This window comes from Micromys minutus (assembly GCF_963924665.1).
Source record: "Micromys minutus genome assembly, chromosome: 17".
In the NCBI taxonomy this organism is placed as follows: Eukaryota; Metazoa; Chordata; class Mammalia; order Rodentia; family Muridae; genus Micromys; species Micromys minutus.
The window spans coordinates 46,055,044-46,073,113 of NC_137952.1; the positions used below are offsets into that span (position 1 = coordinate 46,055,044).

Below are 18,070 nucleotides of genomic sequence, written 5' to 3' on the forward strand. Positions count from 1 at the left end.
ATTTTGTATCCAGAAGCCTTTTACTGTTGCCATATTATTTCATAGTCCATATGTGGTTACAGCCTTTAGTTTAAGAAGTGAGGTATTTACTTAATCATATTGACACAATCACACTTTTTGGCCTCTGATAATTGTACTTTGGTTATATAAGTTAACATTTGAGGATGCTGGATAAAGAGGATATTTGTATTTTATCAACTGAAATCTAAACTTATTTCTTTTTTTTTTTAAACAGCCACATTAGTATTTTTTGTTTCCTTTGTGGTTTTTTTTTGGGGGGGTTGGATAAGTGAGTATTTCTTTCACCATGACTTTTATTAGACAGTGGGTAAGGCCAAAGTCATTTGGCATTAGGTGTAGTGACAGCGGTGGTAATGGTGGTGGGTGTTGGGGTATCTTTTCATGGAACTGTAGAGCCTTTCCAGTGTTTTTCTCATCTCTCCCTACCATGTTCTTAAATGTGTCCATATTCCAAGAGTGCACACATAGAAGCTACCAAGTACTGTGTGTATGTACATCTGCATATGGTGTGTGTGTGTGTGTGTGTGTGTGTGTGTGTGTGTGTGTGTGTGTGTAAATTTGCACATGCAGGTGAAGGTGCTCAGGCACTGGCATGTGAAGGTTGGAAGAGGATAACCTTTCTCCACTCTATCACTTTCTTTCTTATTCTCTTGAGACAGGAGCTATCACGGAGCCTAAAACTCACTGGTTCAGCTGGGCTCTCAGCTCCCTGTAGTACTAGAGTTACAGGAATAGCCATATGGTTCATGAGTACAGGGAATCAGAACTCAGGCCCTCATATTTGTGCAGCAAGTACCTTTATCATCTAACATCCTTCCATCCCAGAGACCAATTGTAGTGTCTAGATCAGAAACTGTAAGAAGACACAATTTCCTCTGCATTCCCTTGTCCAAGCACTGAACATGAATATGCAAACTCTTGTCCAAAATGTGCACAGCAATGGCTGTATTAGCTGTTACTCCCATGCATTCTTTCTGGGTCTCTATAGAGTTAATTGACCAGTGTCTGACTGTATGCCATGGATGTCTGATTGAGCCTGACTGTAGAAAGGAGCCACGGTCAAGTGACTTAAAAACAAACAAAACACCTTCCAGAGAGGTTAAACAGTTGGACCACACCATTATTTATTTTGGAAGAGAAATAAAGAAAAATTGGGTAGCAAACAAATGTTCTGTGTGTGCATTTTTAAAATGTTTCATTCTCTTTTCTCAATTTGTTTCTGTTTTTAATACTTGAAACTATTATAAAAACATCTCTAGAATCTAACTTTTGCTCTTTAACAACATTGGCCCTAAATCCTAAACAGGTTCTGTTTTAACAACTTTTGTGAGCAATGATCTCTCTCCCTGGAAAACTTAAGAGCAACAAATGGTAACCTTTCCATTCAAGATCTTTTCTTGTTTCTTCTCATCTAAATCATTTTGTTTGCCTGTTTGGAAACATTTGTGCAGTTTCTCTCTACTTTGAAGACATACTGTCAGTGTTAATATGTATTGAAACTGGCACAAACTTGTCTTAGGGAAAACCAGTCTTATGGAAGTAGTGACCAGTGTTTTAAGACAGTGACCGATCTGGGCTTTACTATCATTCTCTTTGCATATGAAGACATTGAGAAGAAAAGGGTTTTGGTCCCAGGGCCTTTGAGGCTTCCAGTTGCTGAATCTCATTCTGTTTGGTAAAGTGTGAGTTTTATCCACTAAATTCACTGTGCTTAGCTTAGGTTGTAATTTCTTAATTAAATGATACACCCCGATTATTTTTGTCATTGTGGACTACATATATGAATATACAACATGAAATTTTCTCTTTATCTGTGTTAACTGTACAATTCAGAAACATTAAAGAGAGCTCCAATGTGCCTAGTCACAAGGATGCCTTTTTTATTCAGGAAGAAACAGGGAGTCATTTTGAAAGTAAATATATACATAAAATTCAATTTAATAAACAATAGGAAAATGTGATGAAAACATTCTATAAGGGTGGTGATTGTACAATAATGTGAATGTAGTCAATGCCTCTGAGTCATGTCCCTGCTAAATTTTTTTCTTAAAATATATTTTATTTTATGTATTTGTGTGTTTTGCCTTCATGTATGTGCTAGGAAAATGATGAAGAGAGTGGGGGGATATGCTCCATGGTGGGGTGCAGTAAGGCATGGGGGCAAGGGGGATGCCTCTGGGGAACCCATGTTGGGAATCCCTTCCCTCTGAGGGACCAGATGGTATAGTGTAGAATAGAGTTTATTCAGGGCATGGGGAAGGGAGTTAAGAGCGTAGTAGGGGCAGAAAGAGAGAAGAGACGAGTATAGAAATAGAGGCCGGCCATGAGCACGTGGAGAGAGGGGAGAAGGGAATGGGGAGAGGAGGGACAAAGGGAATAAGGGCACATAGGCATGAGAAGAGAGAGCAAGAGAGAGAGGAGAGGGCAAGCAGCCCCTTTTATAGTGCCAGGTAACTGTAAGGTGGGGTTTACAGAATCCCAACAGTATGTCTGTGTAACAAGTGTGTACCTAGTACCCACTGAGGTCAGAAGATGGCACAGATCCTCTGGGATTGGAGTTACAGAAGATTATGAGTTTCCATGTGGCTCTGGGACTAGAACATGGGTCATTTACAAAAAAGGGTTGAGTCACAGAATCCTTCCAAGCCCAATGCTTTTTATTTTTATGTATTTTCAACCATTCTTTAATATCATTTGCATATAAATTGTCTCTTGCATGTCTCTTTTGTACATTTCCCTTTGATTTTTATTGTTTTATTGGTTTATTCATTTAATGAATGTTTGATTGCATTAGAAATATAAAAATGAAATGAACTCATTTTTGCATAAAAATAAACTGTCCATTTAGGTTTAAGCAACATGTAGTTCAAATGAATGAAAAACTACTTTCTTGAATATGTATATTTCCCCAGCTATGTAGCAAGGGTGCCCAAAGAAGCATTATAGAACACTTTAAGCAAATTAAATGGGACTGGGTATATGCAAATGTGTCAGACATGTTGGGGATATTCAAACCAAGTTTCATTTTTAGTTTTTAATAAGTTTCAGTAAAATATACATAATACAATTTATTATTACATCCCCTTAACATGTAAAATGCACTATGCAATACAATCACACCAGTATCTATACAACTCCCTCACTATCTTGAGCTGAAACTGCACCCAGTAAATGATGGCTCTCTGTTAGCCTCTTCCTAGCCTAGGAAGTACTAATCAGCTTGTTCTATGAATCACCACCAGTGGAGTAGGTTAGCAGTTGTCTTTATCAGTAAAACAAGATGGAGCTCTAGCTACTTACTGTACCTAAGTTTTACCATTTGAATACAACCCAAGTTTAAAGTGGAGAGCACATTTTAGAAGCTAAATTCGTTGTTCATCTGTAAATATGTTTGAGCATTTCAGATTTCTTCATGGGTCTATTTTATGTTGGGAGCATTGTAGTCATTCCCACAACAGCCATTGCTTAACTGGATCCATTTGTTGTTGTTGTTTTACCTTATTTCCATGTTTTTGTTACCATTATACTGGTTTATCAATATGAGGTGGAGGGCAGTGTGGAATGAACGTTCTGGTTGAATGTCAGTGTACTTGAGAATGAGAATAATACCTTTCGGGACTACCAGGGGCAATACAAAGATAATGGTCGGTTTTTGTTAGTTTAATGTTAATTTTTAGAAATATTTGTTTTTAAATAGATTAGCAGTTCTGTATGGCTATTATATATCAGTCATAAACAGGTTTAGGTCGGTTCATATTTTGGTTAAATATTGACTTTCTTTTTGTTGTATAGGTTCAGTTACTTATGTTAGTAATTAATTATTCTGTCATTTCTTGACTATTTCTTTATCAAACTAGAGTAAAGGAAATCATGGAAAACCAGTCTGGTTGTTTTATTCAGAGTTGAAAAAAATAATCAAGATGTAATTCATGTATCATGAACCCATTCCAAGGTGGACATTTTAATGGTTTAGATTATTCTTAATATCACACAACCATCTTCAGTATCTAATTCCAGAACATTTTTGTTAATCCAAAAGAAATCTTAGCTGTCACCTCTTTTATGTGTTCTGCAGTCCCTCCCAACTACTAACCTACTTTCTTTCATGATAGATTTGCTCCTTGGCATTTCATACAAATTGCTGAGCTGGTCTGTGTCATTATGTCTGTCTTTCACATAGTATAATACTTTAAAGATTATTCTACATTGTGGCATGTACTAATACTTTATTCTATATTTTTATCACATACTATTCTATGGTTTGGAAAAGTAGCTTTGTTTATTCATCCATTTATTGATTGAAATTTGTATCACTTTGCATGAATTATTTTTCTGTGAATATTTTGTACATGAATATCTGTTTTTTAGTATCTTTGTTAAATATTTAGGAGTGAATCAAACATTCTTCAGTATATTTGTTGCTGTTTTGTTGCTCAAATACCATGGTATGTTGATCAAATACCATAACTCAAAGTCACTGACAAAAAAGAAAGGATTTGTTTTTGACTTATAGTCTATATTGGCAGAGAAGGCAATGTTACAGGAGCAACAGGAGCTACTCATGTCTTATCTACACACAGGAAGCAGAAAGAATGAACAAAAAGTAGAGGAAGGCTAAGAAGCCTGAAAGCCTGACCCCAGGGATACATTTTCTCTATCAAGGCTGCTCCTCCTAAGGTTCCATGACCTTCCAAAACAGTACCACTCACTGGGAACCAGGTGTTCAAATACTTGAGCATGTGAGGGACGTGTTTTCATGTTTTAGTCAACCACTGCTCTCAGTCCTTCATAAATTATTTAATGTTTCTGAGGACTACCAAATGGTTTTCTCAGAGACCATTTTATATCCAGCATTTGTATATAATGGCTTCACTCTCTTCTGAGTCTCATCAACAGCTGTAATTGTTCATCTTAAACATGCTGTGGCCACCCTCATGACATGGTATCGTCCTGGGTTTGATTTCCCTACACCTTCCCCTTTCTGTGTTAGTGAACTTCTGCCATACAAAATTTCAAAGTGATATCTACTTTTTAGAACATTTGGTTTATTAATAGTTTTTTTTAAAAAAAAAATCCCATTCCTGAGTTTATTCTGAAGATTTATAAACATGTTTCATGTGTTAACTTTATATATGAAATAATTTAAAGGCATGCTTTCAGGATATTTTTTCATAAGCACAAATTTTCTTCGAAAGTGTCATCTAAATCTTTTCTGTTTCTTCACATGGAGGCTCCTGCTGTTGTGCAACACTAAAATAACAACATTGTTTCCCTCCATTAAAATATCGCTGGATGATATTGTGAATTGGCTCATTTGCCTTAAATTTTTTTTTAACAAAAAAGGCAGTGTTTTGAGTTATGCCAGATGTACACATGAGAGATTTGAGTGCACTTGTAGAATTTAAATTGAAATGCTAATGAGACTCTGACAGCCAGAAAAAACTATGCAGCTTACATTTTCATCTGTTTTATTAAAGTCATTATTTAACTGGAAAAACACATTATTTAGAGCTGTTTATTTGTGTGGCATTTGTAATTTAGCTCTTAAATTTTATCCAATTAAAGTGCTTCTCATTCCATTTCACTTAATGTAGCAGCCTGCATTGTGCATTCATCTTTCTCTCCCTTCCATTCAGTCGTAGAATGACAGTAACTCAGTGGCATGAATGCATTGGTTTTTCTCTCCAAGTGCTTACATGAATTGCTTCATGCTGTAGTGATGCTACGTTGACGTCTTTATTTTTCACTTGTAGTAAATCCAATGAAATTTCATGGTAGATTATCGTACAAGACTATTTATTGTTATTTCACGCTTTGGCTATGTTGACTGTTGCTCCAGGATTCCTAAAATGTGAAAGTAAAGGAAAAAAAATCAAAATGTTACAAATTTCATAGAAGATAAATTGATCTTGAGAGTGATTGACCATAAAGCTCTAAGTCTTAAGTTATTATTTCAACAAAGTTCCTCGATGCCTTACAACACAGGCTGCCTTTTAAAAAGACTTGTTTGTTATCTATTTGCATGTTTTTCTCACAGCTCCTTTGAACAAAGACTTTTTGTGAGTGTTTGAGATTTTCCAATTAGAGCTGCCTTTGCTGGTCTACTTTTTTCTATCTACTTCTCAGATGGGGTAAGTGTATTTGAAGTGATTGAGATGTAAATTTTTATTTATGCATGTGAAACATAGTACAATTAGAGAAAGAGATAGTCCCTGCAGAATTTCAGTATTCTGCTAGCTGAGATCAAGCCTGTGCTGGAATGTAGATGCTGTGGGAGGGTCTGGAAGACAATGTGCCTTCTTGACAAGTCAACTTCCAGGGCAAGAGTGAAATAAGTGGACAGATGGGTATCAAACCTTGGTTTGAAGTGTCTTGCATTATTAAGTTGTGTTTTAAACTGATGATGCTTTTACGAAAATCTGTGGCACAATAAACTCTCCTACTATAAAAACACTTAGTGAATATTCAAGGAATAAATCTCTGTACCAACTTGGAACAGAACCAGTGACTCTGGTTTTCAGATAGTAGTATAAAGATTCTCTGTCAGGGTGTTCCATTAAGCAGTACTGAGCAATTTTATATACAGAACCTTCTATCCAAAGTGTCTATAAGAAGCAGAGACAGCATGTATCAGAATGGACAGTGAACTCAGGACGCAGCGTCTGTACTGACTGTGGTACTCAGGAGTGCTTGGCTATGGCTGAACTTCCTCAGGTTCAGTTCTCTCTACAGATGGAGAGGTTTATGATAGCCTTCCTCTAAGACACTACTGGCTTCTTTTTATTTATACATGCGAAACTTAATACAATTAGAGAAAGAGAGTCCTGGCAGAATTTCACAGTTTTTTAAGTAAGATTCTGTTTAGCTTGTCCTCATATCTTAACGTTATGTCTCTGAATACTTTTGAAGATGTAATACTTGTGCTGACCATAGAAAGATTTGATATACTTACCAAAGTATTTCTTGTCCATGCTAACTTAAGTGTGTGGCATCTCCACCCTCCCCGACTTCATCTTTACATTTGTCACCTTGTAATGAACATCTATGTAGAGCTGCTGAAAAATACTGAGTTTGACCTGACTGCCAGCCTGGCAGGGAGCTTCCTTTAGCACCTGTGTTCTTTACTCACTGCCTCACGCTCCTGTTGATTAGTTAGAATTTATTAGTCCATTGAAAGGGGTTGCATTTCATCCTGATGGTTAACTTCTAAATGTCATGAAGTTGGAAGACATGGTTCAGTGGTTAAGAACATGTACTGCCTCCTGCAGAGGACTGGCTGGAGTTTGGTATGCACGATTGTCTTACTCAGCAACTAGTTAAATAGTGATAGTACATATGAGAACAAAACAGATAAAGCTTCCCTGTGTTCTCAGATAACTTACATTCTAGTCAAGACAGGCAAGTGAGTTAAACATCAGTAGATGAGACATGGCAAGGGCAGAGTAGAAAAGGAGAGAATGCAGAGACTGGAAGAATAGTAAGGTTTGAGTTCTTAAGGGGATATCTAGAAAGGGCCTGCTGAGAAGGAATAGCCTGGCTAACCCTGAAGAAAGAACTCCCCAGGCTAAGGGGAATGTTAAGTGCAAAGTCTCTGAAGTGGATATGTACTAGGCATGTCCTAAGAAGGCCAGGAATCAGTTGGTGAGTACAGACTGGATGTGTGGAGTAATTACAGGGCACCATGTGAAATCCTTTCACTTAATCCGAGTCAGACAGGGAGCCACCTGGGGTTTGAGGAAAGAAAGTACATTACTGGACTTGTCTTTTGCCTTTTGTGAGTTCTGACTGGCTGCTGGAGGCGCATGTGGAGGTGAATGTAAGTGGATGAAGCTGACTCTACTGAAAGATAGCTCTGAGCAGTAGTATGACCAGTAGTACCTACAAATATTAGTGCCTTCCTTCTCCTATTATGCTTTCTAATCCCACAGCCATAATACTAAAGTACTGACAAAAGCAAATGGAAAGACTGAAGAAGCTGGCAGTATCGTGGACTTAATGTGGTGGTAAAGCTATAGGTGTAATATACAGTGAGGCCCACAACAGTCATTCTTGTGAAACATATGTGAAGGTTTATGAGAACTGTTTTGCAAAAATTCAGGTTCTGGGGACCAGCCCCAGCAATGGCTAGCTGTAAGAGTGTTCCTTTGTTTTTACAGAACTCAGTAGGCAAGGATAGATTAATGTTGTTCCAAAACATAGATCACATCATTTTATGTTAAGACATGTGTTTTAACTTCCTCTTGGTTATAAGTTTAGTCACATTCATGAACAGTGACAGAACGGTCATTGTTTACAATCATTTTCCCTCATCAACCCCACAACCCAACCTTTAAGAATCTTGTGGTATATTTTGTCAAAGCATGACAGCCCCTGCTCAGGATGGTAGCTTTTGCAGTTTCAAGGGCTCTAGGACAGAAAGAAAATCCCCAAGCCAGCCTGGGCTGATTGGCATGTCCTAAGCAGTGCATTATCAACCTTTACTGGTCAGAGTGTTAACTGTCATCAGGTCCAAGAAAAACCTTCAGGCCAAAGCTGCTGCTCTTATTCAATTTCTGGCACAATGCGATACTAGTAGAATTTATTCATGTGACTAATCTTGGTATTCTTCTGCTCCTTGGTCATGGGACATCACAGTGGTCTTTCACAAGCTAACTTTTCTAAGAAAGGGAGTCTTGATCCTTTATTCTTTTAGCATTTGTCCATACCTTCCTTTGTTCATCAGTATAAACCCATGTGTAGGTAAGAGATAACTCTAGCCAACCTACGTTTGTTGCTGTATCTTTTCCTCAAGGAGCACACACAATTATATGCTACATAATTGCCTGAATATAATAAGATGAGGCTTTTAATCTGATCAGCCACCAACCCCTCTAGCCCACCCAATCTTGTTTACCTTTTTAAGTGGACTTTGTTCTGATTATCTTGTTCCTGAGTAAGTACAGGGGCAGATGTTCCAAAAATATCTTGGAGTCAGAACCTCATAAGGAGATCTCTGGTGTCTTTATTTGAGTCACAACCCCCAGGACAGAAGGAACACTTTCAAGCAGGACTAGATATGGATATCTCCCTAAAAGCAGGAGTGTCATGCTCAGGACTTTCTTGAGGAAGCTTTGAAGCAGTGCTCCTGGGACAAGGTATAAATGATTCATAAGAAATTTCCCATCAATCAGATATTAAAAGCCCCACAGGGATACATCATGGGGAGATCAAGACCAAAAGTAGACAACCACAGGATAACAATTGCATCATTCGGCTCAGCTTTGCTGGGTCTGTGTCAAGCATCTCTGCTGGCTTTCTGACTTTCAAGGCACCCATTAGACATGGCTCACTCAGGGATCTAGCAGCATGTATCCAGGTGAGGGCATTCGTAGGGTGGTTGAGGTAGACTTGAGAAATGTCTAAATGGAACTTGAGATGGCTCCATATACTTTAGCAGTTTTCTTTATGTTAGAAGATAAATACCTACGCCAAGGAACTGAAGCAAAATGCTGTCTTGGCTTATCTGAAACATTGGTAGAAAGTTATTTTTTCTTACATTTGATTCATCCATTTAATTGATGCCACTAAGGATCTAGATATTTGGTTATTCTTGGTTGCCCTTCCTAGTATGAACCTCATCTATACTGTGGCTGTTAGGAAAAAGATAAAGAGAGTGGATGGGGGTATGCTCCATGGAGATATGGCAAGACATGGGGGCAAGGAGGATGCCTCTGGGGGGCCTGTGTTGGGAATCCCTTCCCTCTGAGGGGTCAGCCACATGACAGCAAAGTACAGAATAGTTTATTCAGAGCATGGGGAGGGAGTTAAGAGGGTAGTAGGGGCAGAGTGAGAGAAGAGAGAAGAGCTGTGGTTCTAAAACAGTGCTAGAGACTGCTATCAGAAGGAAGATGCCCTTACCCAGGATTGAGGATTAGGAGAGAAAGTATTCTTGCCAGAGTGAGCAAGAGTCTAAGTGTTGGAAGAGAGAAGCTCTAGCTATGAAGTAATGGAGCTCTACTCAGAAATGTTGTATTAAAGTGAGGAGGAAAAGGAAGCCCACAGGCCTCTTTCTCTCTCTTCTTACCTCTAGTCTTCTGGCAGTGGTCATTTTCTCAACAAAATGCTGGCAACACAAGAATCTACATGATACAGTCTTTAGGACCAGCTTCCTGAGACAGGGGCAGGTATCAAATGCATCCTAGTGGAGAATCCCTTGCAAAAAGTTAGGAGGAAAAACAGCAGGGTCTCACTCTAGAAATAAGGAAGTGTACCTGGAAGGAAGGTGAAGTTTAGAGACACAACTTTAGAGGCAAGGATGTCATTACCCAGGGAAGGTGCTGGTGAAGGAGGGATGATGTAACTCACAGAGCACAGGGAAAGAGCTCAGTGACTACTGAAGGGATGCTGAGCTCCCTGCCAGCCTATAATATGATTGCAGTCACTCTCTTTGGTGGAATTAGATAACTACTCAGTCCTAGTGTCTCGAGTAAGAATTTGTCTCCAGTGGGCATGTGACAGACTCCCTTTCAGTCTGATGGACTGGAGCTAAGTGTACCTAATGTGAAGTTAGAAACTTGAGGAGGAGCTGGCCTTTCAATAAAACTCCTGGCAGAGACTAAAAAGACTTCAAAGCAGAACAAGGGTGGGGCCATTTAGCAATGCAAAGGAAAGCTCCAGTGCCTGGAGACAATCACAGGATAGTAACAAAGACATTGTTTATTACATAACCAAGCAAAGCAAACATTAACACTCTCCAGACAGTCTCATTTGCAATTATTAGATTTGTAATTTAGATGAGAGAATATTGCCAATCTAACCGGCTAATCAGCCTTTATATAATGAGAAAATAGAGTGAGTGATAATATATTTAATCTTCAATGAAGACCTGTAATAGACTTACAGTTCCCCCCACCCCAACTTGTGCATGCCTGAGCCTAAATTTAACGTGTGTTTCTTTCTGAAGAATTATTTTTAGGCAGTTTAAAATGAAAAAAAAAAAAGACTGTTAATTGGAATCAATGCATTTTCTTATTCAAATGAGTTTCACTTTGGACTAGTTTGAGAGTGTGAAGAGGAGAAACTAGTGGTAAAAAGGTATGTAAAAAGAAAGCTCTCAAAAGTAGGTGAAGTTAGATGAGAGTATATGTTCCCACCAGTCCCCACCAACCCCTCCAGCCCTCACCAACCTCCTACCAACCCCTCCAGCCTTCACCAGTCCACACCAATCCCCACCAAACCCTACCAGTCCTCACCAGCCCTTATCAGCCCCCACAGCCATCTGCCCAGGAAGCATAGTTTGTTGTCTTGGATTTGCTTTCATATGCATCTACTGATTTTGGGTCAGTTGCTTATGATGTCCTTCCTTTCCCTTCCCTGAGACCAACCTCTTCTTTGTCCTTTAAGATTCTAAGCACTCTAGGTCCCATACCTACCTATACCTTACTCTGATGCTATCACAAATTAACTGTTGTTAACAAATCTCTCACTGGTATTGAAAGAATTTTCTATTCTGTGTCTTTATTACACTCAACCATTTGAGAAACTGAGCCAACAAAGAAAAAAGGTTTTATATATCTAGAACTGAATTAAATTTATGTTTATTATCATGAAGCAATTTCTCTGCTTTCTCCCATTTACTTGCCATCAGATGGCTTGGTAGCATTTCTCTGGAATATTTTAAAAATTAGTTTGAAAATTTTAACTCTTGCTTAAAAACCTAAGTCCAAATAGCTTAAGAAAAAATTAAAAACTTGGGAATACAAGTTCAAGAAGAGCAAAAACCTTTTCAGATAGTACAGTCACCTAAACAAAATTATAGAGATTATATACAGTACACCTCGATTATAAACAGTAAGAAACAAAACGATAGAAAAAGCAAAGTTCTATTATTGTTGTACCTAGCTAGGGCCTTTTTAGAAAATTGATTTCTCAGTCATCATCTAGAAAGAGAACATTCTTGAGTGGCAATCATTGAAAACTGCTTTGATGCAGCTTGGTTGCTATTCCGCATCACAAAGCCGGCGTAGGACACTTACATTCGCAGGCGTGTCCTGGCCTGAATCCATGGTGCTGCAAGTTACAAGGCAATATTTGAGACCTGGTTCTGTTTTTCTAGGATGCTGAAGAATGGCATGACACAGCTCTGTAGAGAAATGTCCTTTCTTGTGATGTTGGTTCACTAGCATTACAATTCTAAGGATTCGTTTTCTTTACAAAAAAATCATCTAAAAACATTTCACAATAAAAACTTGTTTCCCTGAACAAAATAATCCCACAATCATTGAACCCGTACAACAATGATTCAAGCAGACCAGTATTTTACCCAAACTATATCATTTACTCAGATTATTGCTGTTTATTATTACTGTCGTCTGGGCATGTGCATGGGTGCTTAAGGACATGCATGTACATGTGTGTCTCTGTGTGTGAATGGCAGCTACTAATGTTGAATATTTCCTTCAATGTCTTGCCACCTAATTTTTTGAGAGAGGCTCTCACTAAACCTAGAACTGATTTGGCAAGACAAGCTCCAGATTTGCCTGTCTCTGCGTCAGCAGTGGGCTCATGAGGTGTGGACTGAGGACCTGACCAAGGCAGGTCCTCATGCAGTCCTGACAGGCACTTTACTAAGTCATCTTGTCCCCCAATGAAAGGATTAGTTTTCTTTCTGGAGATTTATTTCAATAAATCTTTGATATATTTCCTACTGACTAGCATTAACATGTGCTCATTGATTCTCAAACTTGTAAGAGCATCAGTGGGAGAGAGACTCTGGAGAATGAGACGAAGTACACTTGAGAGCAAACTGTGTGCTGCTCAAGCTCAGGTGTGGTGAATAGCTCAAGAACTCCTAATTTAGTTTTCTAAAGATATTGCAAACATCCTGCAGGTGAATTTTTAAATGTCCCTTTCAACAACATTGTTTTTAAACCGATTTGTTCTACTTCACTCAGGGGATGATTGACATTAAAGTCAGAGACACTGACATCCTGATACTAGGTGAAAATGTGCTTATAAAGTTGGCCCTTTGAAAAGAATTCAACTTGCAGCATTAAAATGGCTGATTATGGAGGGCTGATCCTAGATGTAACCCAAATGAGCAGGATTTTGGAAGTGAAAGATTACAAAAGAAGGTAGGTTGGTAATCCCCTTGTTAGGTCACAGGGCACAAGTGTCAGCAGTGATCCCTGGTTACAGGGCAAAATCCTGCCAACATTATAAAAGCCTTGCTAGGGATTGTGTGGGGGTGGGTTGTGGAGAATAAGAATGTGTTTGATTTAGTTGTTAGGGAGGAGACTCTAGAAGTTTAATACTAATAAGTTTATAGACTCTCCCATGTTCACACGCATGCTATACATAAGCAAACAATGAGAAATGATGTGAGGCAGATAACTTCAGTTAGAATTGTTAAGCCTCTGAAGACAGTGTTTGGTTGATTGTCCAGTCATATAGATCAATACCAATTCATTGTTTCTGAACCAATTACTGGGTTTCTTCTATTTAGTTGAATTCTTAATCATATGTCTGAGAACATAAAATATGACTATAGTTATTCCTTTAAAATATCCCCAATATTGAAAGAAATGCCACACACACACACATACACACATGATAAAATATTACAAAATAAAGAATTCATGATACCAAAATATTCTTATATAACCTTGGTAAATTACTGAAATGAAAATTTTTCTATGTTGATGGGAACTTCTGATATCAAATATAATTACTTTTAAGTAGACCCTGGAAACTAATTGAACTGCAGCTTGGATTTCTTTTTTCCTGTGTTTGCTCTTTATAGCTTTTCTTTTTTTTTTTTTTCTTTCTGTTTTTGACTTTCTTGTTCTTTTTCTCTTTTCTTCTCTCCTCCCTTCATTTCCTTTTACATACATGTGCAAGTGCACACACACACACACACACACTCACACTTGCTACTGAAACTTATTTTTAGGAAAAAGAATATGACTTGGGAAATCAGTTACCATAAGTCAAATACCACCTTTGCTAAATAAAGTAGACGATTCTCTTCAGGAGCTATTGGTTCCAGCCCGCTTACTAACACAATTGTCGTGCTATTGTCTGTAGGTGATGGACAGGGCTTTGCACTTAGAGATTTTACTAGAAAGCTTGAATAGCAGCCAGCGGATAGCTCTGTAGTAGACTTGTAAGAAACTGGTACCTGCAAAATGTGTTCCAGGAAAAAACATTTTCAGCAAACACAGTTGCTTACTTGATAATTATTAGCTCCAGAAGACTGATAATTAGCTTCAGTCAATCATACTTCCAGCCTTATGCTAGTGAAGATAGCTCATGTTGCTAAACTGCAGTCATGTCTTAGTTTACTATACCCTATTCCTTGGCAGGGTTTTTGCTTGTTCTCCCTTTCATTGTTAACTGTTTGGTATACTTCGCTGCTATATGGAAATGTGTTATAAACTTTTTCTGTGTTCTTGGTTTTTGAATGATTGCATATATTTTTAAGACTAGTTACATACAGGAAAATTTGTTACTCCCTTTACCAGCTTCATAACACGAATACTATTATTTATCTTATTTTAAATTTGAAAAAAAACCCTGAAATACAAGGTAAGTGCGTGTACTCTTGAAGGTTTTAATGCCAATTCATGGCAGCTATTAAATTTGCTGTAGTTTACCATCCTTCTGGTCTACCCATTTTTTAGTCATTTGTTTGTTATAATCTATTATTATGTATATATAATAACAGAAAATATGACTAAGGAAGTATTCCACTCTCTTCAATGTTTAGGAGATTTTCCTACCTGGGATAAATCCCCAGATTTGTATTTATAGAAAATACCAAATCAAAGCTGAGTAAAAGTTTAAACAATTTAAGGCTATACACGTTAATTTAATAGTTTCCCTAATAATTGGTTATACTTTTATAATAATTTATATATTCAATTATTAACATCTTTTGATGTTATATTTTTAGATTTCTGATAATTCAACAATCAATCATGGACTTTTTCCTTTTGATTTTATTTCTTTTTATTTTATTGTTGTTTTTGCCCTTTTTAGTGATAGGTGTTAATCATCTTCTTCCTCATGTGCCTTAGTCTGTTTTCTTTTCCTCATCGAGTTCTGTTTTTATTGTTTATAAGTGTGCTATTTGTTAGAAATACTCTGTTGCTCGCCTCTTATTTCTGAGCATTCTTCTTTACCACTGTGTTACTTATTTTTGCATTACTGTGAACACCCGATAGAATAACTTAAAGAAGAAAACATTTATTTTGACTCACAGTTTCAAATGACACAGTAATTGTTACTCGGCCCCTGTGCATTTGGGGACTTCGTGGTGGCATATGTGTATATAGAGCCATTCACATAATGAAAGACAGAAATCAAAAAAAAAAAAAAAAAAAAAAAAAAAAAAAAAAAAACAGGAAAGGACCAGGGACAAGAAGGCTCACCTTCAGTGGCATTTATCTTTCAGTTAGGTTCCACCTCTTCAAGTTGACAGTATCTCCCGAATAGCTTAGCCAGCAAAGGTCAGGCATTTTGGATTGATGCCAGCAGGACCTGAAGTCTTAACACCTGCAGTGGTGTTGCTGTGTGTTTCCCTTTCTGTAACAATGGTATAACTCTTTATTTCTGCTGGACAAGTTATAGATATCTGTTGGATAAATTACATATCCCCCAAACCAGATAAAGTTCCTGTTGCTGTGGTGTGGGTTTCAGGGTTAATCATCATGTTTGGACATTTATAGTTAACATATCACAAATCTACCTGAGTATTCTGGAGTAAATAGCAAAGCTAAGAGCATAATTCACCAGAGCTGAGGTTGCAAAGCTGCTGTAATCTACAAGTCCCAGAGAAAGACATGTCCTCATTTATTTGCTGGTAACAAACCAAACCCAGCAATTGTCAGAATTTCTCAGCACTTATATCCAGACAGACAAACAAACAGACAGGCAGACACACACACACACACACACACCTGCTTATGTACTTGGGATAGACTTCATACTAGAAGATGATCTAACCAATGTTAAATTCCTCCCAAGATATACTCTAAGAAAATGACAATTGTTAATGGCCCATAAAGGCAATATTTTATTTTTCAATTTTATGCATTAATATATTTTCAATTAATTGGTAGTCTTTATAAGAGATACTATTTGCATAAAGTTGTATTATTGAATAAAATTAAAATTATTTCAAAATTTAAGAACACAGACAAATATGAAAATACATATTTATTAGGGAACAAGATTGACTGTCTTAAGACCCTACTTCTATAGACTGTTGGTGACCTGACAATATGAGTGCTTCAGCTTGGAGCATGCTGGCTGTTTCTTGATGAGTTATGGCTGATAAGTTCTCAAAACATTTGATTACAAAGTGTGTGTGTGTGTGTGTGTGTGTGTGTGTGTGTGTGTGTGTGTATGAGAGAGTAGTGTGAGAGAGAGAGAGAGAGAGAGAGAGAGAGAGAGAGAGAGAGAGAGAGAGAGAGAGAGAGAGAGTGTAAGTCAGGTCAAAAGTCTTTTGGGACCAGTTCTGTACCTGTATACATTTGAGGACCCATCGTAAAATTTCCACCCTCAAAGAATGGCATTGGAGATGTTTAGCATCCATCATGTATCTGTCTCAATAACAAAATGGTTGCAGAAAATTTTCATTTCTTTACTAGTAAACATTAGAGTAATAATCACTACTGAGATACTTAATGACTCTTTGCTTGCAGGCACTCTGGAATCATATTTGAAGGCAATCCAGTTATATTCTTAGTCTTTAAGGATGCCTTTGCTTTAACGGGTTATGTATTGCCAGTTTCATCTTCCTCATAGTTGTCATGACCCCTTTTATTCTCAACATTGACTCACATTTCCACCACCTTCTTCACATGACACATCCAACTTTCATCTTCTGCTACTTAGTTTTCAGAAACTATCAGAAGCATTAGCTCCTCAGCATCAGGGTTCATCTCCCTGAACCACACTCCTCTACAGACAAGATCTTCCTACAGCAAGAAGCTCTGCTTCAGCAAATCTAAGTACCAGCATTCTTCCTCTCCTAGTTGTCTGCTTCAGCAAATCTAAGTACCAGCATTCCTTTCTTCCTCTCCTAGTTGTCTGCTTCAGCAAATCTAAGTACCAGCATTCCTTTCTTCCTCTCCTAGCTGTGCCTTGGTCCCCGAGTCCCGTCCCCATTGTATGCACTTCACTCATCATGTTCTAGGACAGCTTTGTTTTCGCTCAGTTATCACATTTGCTACATCTTTGACCATGAACCATGGTAGACTTGCTTATGTCTTTTTTGTATTGATTTGTTTTATGTAGATAAATGTTTTTTCTACATCTATGTATGTGCACCAGTGTCTGCAGAAGTCAGAAGAAATTTATCCCTTGAAACAAATGTTTGCAAGCCATCTCGTGCAAGCTGAGACCCAAAGTCAGTCCTCTATGGAACGGCAATTGCTCTTAGATGCCTCTACCTCTTCATCCCTGATATATGCTATTAAACATAGTTTTGCCTTGTTTATTTAGAAAGTTGAGGGGCTGGAGAGATGGCTCAGCGGTTAAGAACATTGGCTGCTCTTCCAAAGGACTGGAGTTCAATTCCCAGCAACCACATGGTGGCTCACAACCATCTGTAATGGCATCCAACATCCTTTTCTTGTGTGTCTGAAGACAGCAGCAGTGTACTCACATAAGAAAGTTGATAATTTTGATTAAGATTGGAATTAATGTCTACTTATCCTTATCTGTTCCTTTTACACAGATTTTTCTACATATTTAATAATGAAAAGCCTAAATTTTTATGTATTAGAATTATATGTTAGCTAAAACATAACTTCAGTATTCTTCTCTTTTCATTTTTAAAAAGTATTTTAGATTTTATTTAAAAAATTTTATTAGTTAAAAGTTGCAAATAAAATATTACCATACATTGAAATTAGCCAGACCCCCAAAACAAACTCAATGAACTTGTAGGCAGTTAGAGTAGTCACTGAAAGTGGAGACTCTGGAGCTGTACATTGGATTTTATAATTCCAGCATCAATATAGCTTATATAATTATCTACTTTTAATTTGCATTTCCTGATTCA

General features: G+C 37.6%; 1 protein-coding gene across 11 annotated transcripts in view; it reads left to right on the top strand.

Annotated features, from left to right (window-relative positions):
• The window catches only part of MACROD2 (mono-ADP ribosylhydrolase 2), a gene marked incomplete at its 3' end in the record, with an annotated part of 1,819,824 nt that overhangs the window by 101,691 nt on the left and 1,700,063 nt on the right, over positions 1 to 18,070 (top strand). The window lies entirely within an intron of this gene.